The sequence below is a fragment of the Cynara cardunculus genome (genome assembly GCF_001531365.2).
Source record: "Cynara cardunculus var. scolymus isolate 2C chromosome LG 8, CcrdV1, whole genome shotgun sequence".
In the NCBI taxonomy this organism is placed as follows: Eukaryota; Viridiplantae; Streptophyta; class Magnoliopsida; order Asterales; family Asteraceae; genus Cynara; species Cynara cardunculus.
This window is the reverse complement of record NC_037535.1, coordinates 2,111,989-2,120,165: the sequence shown is the minus strand read 5'-3', so window position 1 is coordinate 2,120,165 and position 8,177 is coordinate 2,111,989. Positions and strand designations below refer to the sequence as shown.

At 33.4% G+C, this 8,177-nt stretch overlaps 1 pseudogene; it reads left to right on the top strand.

Annotated features, from left to right (window-relative positions):
* The first annotated feature begins 3,617 nt into the window (after positions 1-3,617).
* Positions 3,618-7,341, top strand: LOC112517003 (annotated as a pseudogene).
* The last annotated feature ends 836 nt before the right edge of the window (positions 7,342-8,177 follow it).

Sequence of the window (8,177 nt, the reverse complement as noted above, 5' to 3'; positions counted from 1 at the left end):
TGCAAAAGGATCACTAAGACATGTACACAGTAAACTTTACATTGATTAAGAGACTGCTTACCAAACGCTTACCGACAAAATCGTAAATTTCATTCACCGCCTTCACTTACGTTATAGGGGTAACATTCTCGATCATCAAAATGGATTGTTGGTAAACATCTCTTACCCAATAACGCTAACCGTGTAAGAGTCTTCTCTTTCACTTACCAAGTAAGATTCTACCTCCTTGTTATGTTTCTTATCCAGTAAGACTCTCGGTTCTTGTCATTCTCACTCGGTAAGACAAGTAACACATTGGTAAACAAACACTTACTCGATAAACATTTAGTAAAAGATACCTATAAAAATCTATTATTTGTTACACAAAATGAAAATTATACCAAACTTTAATTTTTTTTTGCAAATTTTTCCTTCCAATTCATAAAAATCAGGCACCTCTAGATTTTTTTCACAAAACAGTCAAGAAACCACAAGTCAATACCGTAAAACATTTTTTTTGTGCGGTCCCGCAATTTGTGACATGTTTTTGCGGTGCCACAAGTTGCGGTATGTTCTTGCGGTGCCACAAGCTGTTTTTTGTGTGTCGACGCATGTTCTTACAGTGTGCCGCAAGCTGCGGTGTCTCAATTAATTTTTGTGATGGACCGGTTTTTTTTAGATGCGTCAGAAAATGTTAAAAACCGTAAGAAAAAGGAAAAGTTCCTTATGATTTATTTTGTGGTGGAAAAAAAATTAAAGATGGCTAAAAAGTGAAAAAAATAAGTTCCCAATTATAATTATTCATAATAATAATCCATTTAAAAAAGAAAAATTAATAGAAATAGTAATTTTCAAGGATCAAATTCATCTTTTACCCATTTCTAACTGAATATTTTAATAAAAGAAAATTTCAAAAATATCACTATCTGCATAAGTGGCAGCTCACTTAAAAGAAAAAGAGCAAATTGCATGAAAAAGTAATGTACTTTAACTTAATTCTTATTTTGAGTAACATACTTTCAAAACTTTTATTTTGGTATCTAAGATGTTAAATTTTAAACAATTAAGTACTCGAATAACCGGTTGAATACTAATTTTAAATCTAAAAAATCGTATCACTAACCACATCAGCAAATAATACTGAGTTGGATACCACATCACTTGTCACATCAGCATGATAACCGGTTAATGCTTCAACAAGTTACCCGGATACTTAAATATTTAAAACTTTACATCTTAGATACCAAAACGAAAATTTTAAAAATACGTTACCAAAAATAAGAGTCAAGTTAAAATACATTATTTTTTCGTGTATATATATATATAGTTTGTTTCAAATACAACCTATCGTATTTGTACAACCAATACAACCCAAAAATTAAAATATTTATGGAAATGATGAGAGTTCATTTATTATGAATTAAATATTTATGGAAGATTATTACGGTTCATTAATTATAATTAATACTTTATATTAGGAAATAATCAAAACTTCTATAAATTACATATTCATCAAATAAAATGAACGATTGAGATTGAGTTGTATTGATTACATAAATATCAAGAATTATATAATAACCAACCTCTCTCTCTATATGGTATCTAGTAATGACAGTCAAGGAGAAGAGGCTACACCCACTCACCTAGTCCCACGCACAACTGCCCGCCACACTGCTAGCCTAGGGACCTTCTCCATGGATTTATGACGTCATTATAATAAAATTAATTAATAAATAAATCAAATATTTTGGTCTTCCTTGGATGGTTGGTTTACATTATACTAAGCCTTATTATTATCATGGATTTATTTGAATGTTGACTACATTAATATTTATTGGTTATTTTATAATTAAAAATTAACAGCTAATTTGCCAAACGTGCTTCAATTAGTCTCAATTTGCATGCTCAATCAGTACGTCATTTGTACGTTATGAATGTCTCGGTTTTTATATGAATTGTGAAACCGTTATATAATATATGAGAAAAGACTCTTCCGTTTTGAAATCGTAATGTCAAATTTTTTAACGTACACATTTGAATATTTGTCAAACGATTTCAAATAATTACTCACATTTACATAAAATGTGTTGGATATAACATCTCATTCAAACAAAAGATTATATTTCTTTGTAAACAAGGATTCATGTTTACACTAAAGGGCCTTTGACCTAGCAGTATGTGAGTCTTTGGTCTCCTAAAAGGTTAAGAGTTCAAACCTCACCTTTTATCGTGTACCAATCAACTGTATTTGATATCAAATTAATCAGTACAAACTTTTTTCAGTTTGTATATATTAGTATTGCTTTTGTACCAACTTCAAGTTACATACTGAAACAACAGATATCATGTTTAATAATTTTTAATTGCAAGAAATAAAACTTGTGAACATTCAAATTCTTCAATAGAAAAGTTATAATTATAATATTTGATATTTAATACATAAAAAAAAGGGGACGCTGATGGATGGTACTGATTAGCGATTTAGGGTTAGATTGAAAATGATGACGTCGAATGAAAATAATTCTTTGTAAACTTAAAATTCAACAAATATTTTTAACTATTTGTTAATAAATAATTAAATAAGTTGACACAATAATACTGTTGTGATACACGACTTCCAATATAAATCATGTACCAACAAAGATTGCATGTCTGGTACGATACTATCAACCAACTATAATAAATATCAGCTTAAATGGTACAGTTGGTACACATGTTGTCCGAATAGATTTGGTATGAATTGACACCGCTAATTTTTAAAAGCTTCACTACAACAAAATTGACTTTATAGGACGTCTAGATTGTCTAAGCATCTAAACATAATACTTTATAGAACTTAGGTTTATAGAACTAGCCATATCTAAAATCATAACAATAAGTTTATAGGACGCTTTTAGACGTTTTAACTAGTTTTTAGGACGCTTTCAAAATAAATGTCTTATTAGTTATTTTATAGGACACTTTTGAAAAGTGTTATATAAACCCATTTTTTATAGGATACTTGTGTTTATATGACACTTTTTCAAATGGTTTCATATAAAATAGTTCATACAACATTTTATTTTAAAAGCATCTTAAAAACATGTTAAAACGTCTAAAAACGTCATATAAATATATTGTAACACTTTTAGATATGACAATTTTTGGTTTTGTTCAATAAACTTAAGTTCTATAAAGCATTTTTCTTAGGATGCTTCTATATCTTAGACGTCCTATAAAATCATTCCATTGTAGTACTTGGATTCAATAGAACGGAATGTTCAAATTTAATGTAATTTTTTTTTATTAACCTGAATATCCAACCTGCTATGTGAGCTGACTAATCCCCATCACGACCACCTGCTTTACGAATAGCCCGGAGTCACCGTATTTAAACCTCCGTGGCCACAAGGGGATTTTTATTCCTCGTTGGATTTGAACATGGGGACTCCAGACACTTTTGTCCTTTGCAGTCTAAGCTCAAACCAATCAGATACCACCATATTGGTTCAAATTTAATGTATTTTAATTTGGTTATTATTTAGAATAAAAGAAGAAGCTCATTGATGAATATTGCAATAAAGGCCTATAAATAATGGTGTTGGAAATTAGCATTTGGCAGTTGAATTTGGACCAGAAAATAGCAATCAAAGAGAAAGATGAGTTCAAGAAAACATGACATCAAGTTCACCAAGCTCTTCATCAATGGAGAATTTGTTGATTCCATTTCTGGTTATTTTCCTTTTAATTTTCTGTTTTTTTTTTTTCAGATTCTGAACTCATAAATATTCACATTATTTATTTATTTATTTATAGGAAACACGTTCGAGACGATAGATCCGGCGACGGAGCAAGTGTTGGCAACCGTGGCCGAAGGACGGAAGGAAGACGTTGATTTGGCTGTGAAGGCCGCTCGTGAGGCTTTCGACAATGGACCGTGGCCTCGCTTGTCGGGCGAGGTAACATCATCGTTAACTCGTCTTTATTGTTACGGTGTCACATCTGCTGGATTTGGACCATTTCTTCTCGATATATATATTGGAATCTCCCTTCTTTTTCATTTAAGATTCTTTTGGAGAGTAATCTAATGAGATTTCACGTATTTTCACATGGTATCAGTGCGAATGACTCGACACTCTGGGACAATCTGTATCATCCAGCCCCTCTTTTCGACACTCTGGGTTGATCTGTGTTTGTCTAGTCTCCATTAAAGGGAGCGTCTTACAGTCCCATGTCGGGTAGACTTGGAGTATTTCTCTTAAGAACCTCCATTCTGTCCTTAAGAGCTCTTTTGAAGAGTAATTTAATGGGTTTCACGTTTCACGTATTTTCGTGACGAAAAAAACGATCAATTCGGTTCAAATTTTCATATGTTCGTAAAATTGCAGATAATATCTGCATTATACACAATACGAATACTCTTTCAGCGATTTCTTCGATTGTCTGCTAATATATTCTATCGTACGTATTATAATCAGGCACGGCGAAAGATATTGTTGAAATTCGCAGATCTGATCGATGAAAATGCCGATGAATTAGCAACCTTAGAAGTGATCGACGGTGGAAAACTGTTTGCACCCGTGAGATACTTTGAAGTCCCGATTTCATCGGAGACATTTCGGTACTTTGCCGGTGCAGCCGATAAAATTCGTGGAGCTACTCTCAAGATGTCGAGTAATATTCAAGCGTACACATTACGTGAACCCGTCGGGGTAGTCGGCCATATCATTCCTTGGAATGGCCCGGCCTACATGTTTGCCACCAAGGTTGCACCCGCGTTAGCCGCCGGGTGCACCATGGTGGTCAAGCCCGCTGAACAAACACCTCTTACGGTTCTCTTTTTCGCGCACTTGTCAAAGATGGTACGTTAAGATCCTATCGAAGCATATCTCGTTAAAACCACAAATCAAAATGCATCTAAATGCAACAAAGTTTGACCTTTTTTTTGTCTTTTTTTATTATTATCACGGGGCTTATTTATTGATTTACAGGCCGGTGTTCCCGATGGGGTGATTAACGTCGTTAATGGGTTCGGAAACACCGCCGGTGCTGCCGTGAGCTCCCATATGGACATCGATGCGGTGAGTTTTTCTTTTCCGAGCCGAAGAATGCTTTATTGCATCGATATGTATGTTATTCAATATAACTCTATACTTTAGGTCTAACGTTGTGTGTTCAACTCAGGTTACGTTTACGGGATCCACGGAAGTTGGTCGTGCAGTAATGCATGCCGCAGCTTCAAGCAATCTGAAACCCGTGTCACTCGAGTTGGGAGGAAAATCGCCTTTCATCGTCTTCGACGATGCGGACATTGATAAAGCCGCGGAACTTGCTATTTTGGGAAATTTAACTAACAAAGCACGTTTCGACTCTACAACTTTTTTTTATTCCAGTTGTATTCGATAAACTAGTCATATTTAGTAAAAACTAGATAATAATATAAAATGACCAAAAAAGACATCATACAAAATTTAATTGGAAAAATATAATGGCATAATTGGAAAAAGAAGTGGAAAAAATATCTCGACCTTATTGAAACGCTATTTCAATAAATTCAGGGTGAAATGTGTGTGGCGGGGTCTCGTGTTTTCGTTCAGGAAGGAGTCCATGATATTTTCGTCAAGAAATTGGAAGTGATGGTGAAAGGGTGGGCGACCGGGGACCCGTTTGATCTAGCCACTCGTCACGGACCTCAGGTATATACCAAAGTTTCGGTTTTTCGAACTTAAAAATTATTTAATCCCGTGTATATTTGGTTCAAAGTTAATTTTTCCGTTGAACAGAACAATAAGCAACAATACAAGAAAGTCCTTTCGTGCATTGAGAACGGCAAGAAGGAAGGTGCGACATTGGTAACGGGTGGTAAGCCTTTTGGAAAGAAAGGATACTACATCGAGCCAACTTTATTCACAAACGTTACGGTATGGCTAAACCAGATCAAACCAAACCAAACCAAACAAGCTCAGTATATCTGATGGTGTTGACTTATATGGACCATCTATTTGATTTTATAGGATGATATGAGCCTTGCGAAGGAAGAAATCTTTGGCCCGGTTATCTCAGTCTTCAAGTTCAAGTAAGTCTATTGGATTTTCGTTCATTTCCTTGTTTACGAGTAGGGTGTAGATTTGACGATCCCATCTCGTCAAAAGTTTGGCTATCCTAAACAAACTCGACCGTACCCGAGCTTCAAAAGTTCGGTGCGACGATTAGACTGGGCCGGGACTGGATTTAGTTGAACAAAAATGCATTTTTTTTTAATGAAAAAGTGACAGGTAAAGAAAATAGGAATGAATTTTCATTCCCTCAAGTTTAATCTGAAATAAAATTTTGGGCTTATGGGGTAATTGACCCATTATCTATACTATATTATAAAACATTTAACAAAAACTTGTAAAAATCAGTTTTTATGCATGAAATACTGTATCTTGATGCATATTACTTAAAATTCAAGATTACAAATAATATGCATGGGTACAACTTATTAAAGCTCCGTATTTGAATTCGTGTAACTAACTGCGGATAAACATAATCAAATACAAGATAAACATCCATTTTAAATATAGAAAATCTAAAATATAATTAAAATAATCATTAAGTTCTAACAGAATGTTTAATTATTATCTTTATAAAAAGTTATATTGTTACACCAAAAATAAATTACTTTGTTATTAAATCTAAGTTAAATTATAATAAAAAAATCGAATTAAAAAATTACACAAAAATTAGGAATTTTAAATAGTTAATTTGATACCAATATCGTTATATTTTTGTCAAAAATTTATGATATGTTCAAATTTATATTTTATTCAAAAATAAAAACATAATCATTTTTTCTAAAATCATATAACACCATACTATAACATCGACTGAAATAAAGAATAAAATGAAACATTCAAATCAAGATGTATCTCGCTGCATTGTGCGAGTACCCTTCAAGTGTTGTATAAAACCAAACAGGACTATTTGACGCCCTTAGACATATTTGACGCTCTGTAAAACCGGTTTCATTGTAATTTACTAACAACAACGATGATATACAGGACTATGGACGAAGTGATCAAGAGAGCAAATGCGACAAAATACGGACTTGCATCAGGCGTGATGACGAAGAACATCGACATCGCAAACACAGTGTCAAGATCGATTCGAGCGGGGGCGGTGTGGGTGAACTGTTTCATTGCACTTGATAGGGACGCCCCCCATGGAGGATATAAAATGAGTGGATTTGGAAGAGAACAAGGATTAGAGGCTCTTGAGCATTACCTTCAAGTTAAAACAGTTGCCACTCCAATATATGATTCCCCATGGCTTTAAATCCCACCGTCCATCAGGGGCGGATCCAAGAATTTTTGGATACGGTGGCACCATATAAAACGGTTGCACCTTCTAGAATAAAACGGTTGCACCTTTCACGAGCCTATTTTTTTTACCTTACCACGGAGGAACAATACGGTGGCACGTACCACCTAACCACTCCACTAGGTCCGTCTATGCCGTCCATGAATAATAGTTTTTATGGTGAACAAATAAAATGTATTCCATCACATTTTTATTGAATAATTTCATTTAATGTATCGCTTTTAATGCATAAAGTACAAATATGTTATGCATATTCTGTCTGATTTTTCGATTTTATAAGCAATTTGATTCAAAATCGGTATAAATTGTTCAAGCTCTATCGTGAGATTTCCAAGCTCGTTTTCAATGAGCGGAAAGAAGGCCCAAACTTTTCTAGGATCGGGCTGGGCTTTGGGTTGAAAAATGGGCTGATCGGGCTAGGCTTTTTAGTCTATTTTGGGCCGTGCTTGCCCTAAAAAAAATTCGGCTTGATCGGACTTTGAGACCTGACCCAGACAGAGCTTCGAGCCGGGCTTTTTGTGCATCTCTATAAAGTTTTAAGATTTTATGAAAACCAAAAACTTTTAATATCTATACTATAAATATTTGACAAAAATTCTTAAAAACCATTTTTTATGCATAAAGTATTGTTTATTGATGCATATTACTTAAAATTCAAGATTAAAAGTAAATTGGGCATAAGTATAACTTATTAAAGTTTCATGTTTGAATTCGTGTAACTAACTGATGATAAACATAATCAAATAAAGAATAAAAATCATATTTTAAAATATAAAAAATCTAAAATATAATTAGAATAATTATCGAATTCTAATAAAATATTAATTATTATATTTATAAAAAAATATATTATTAAA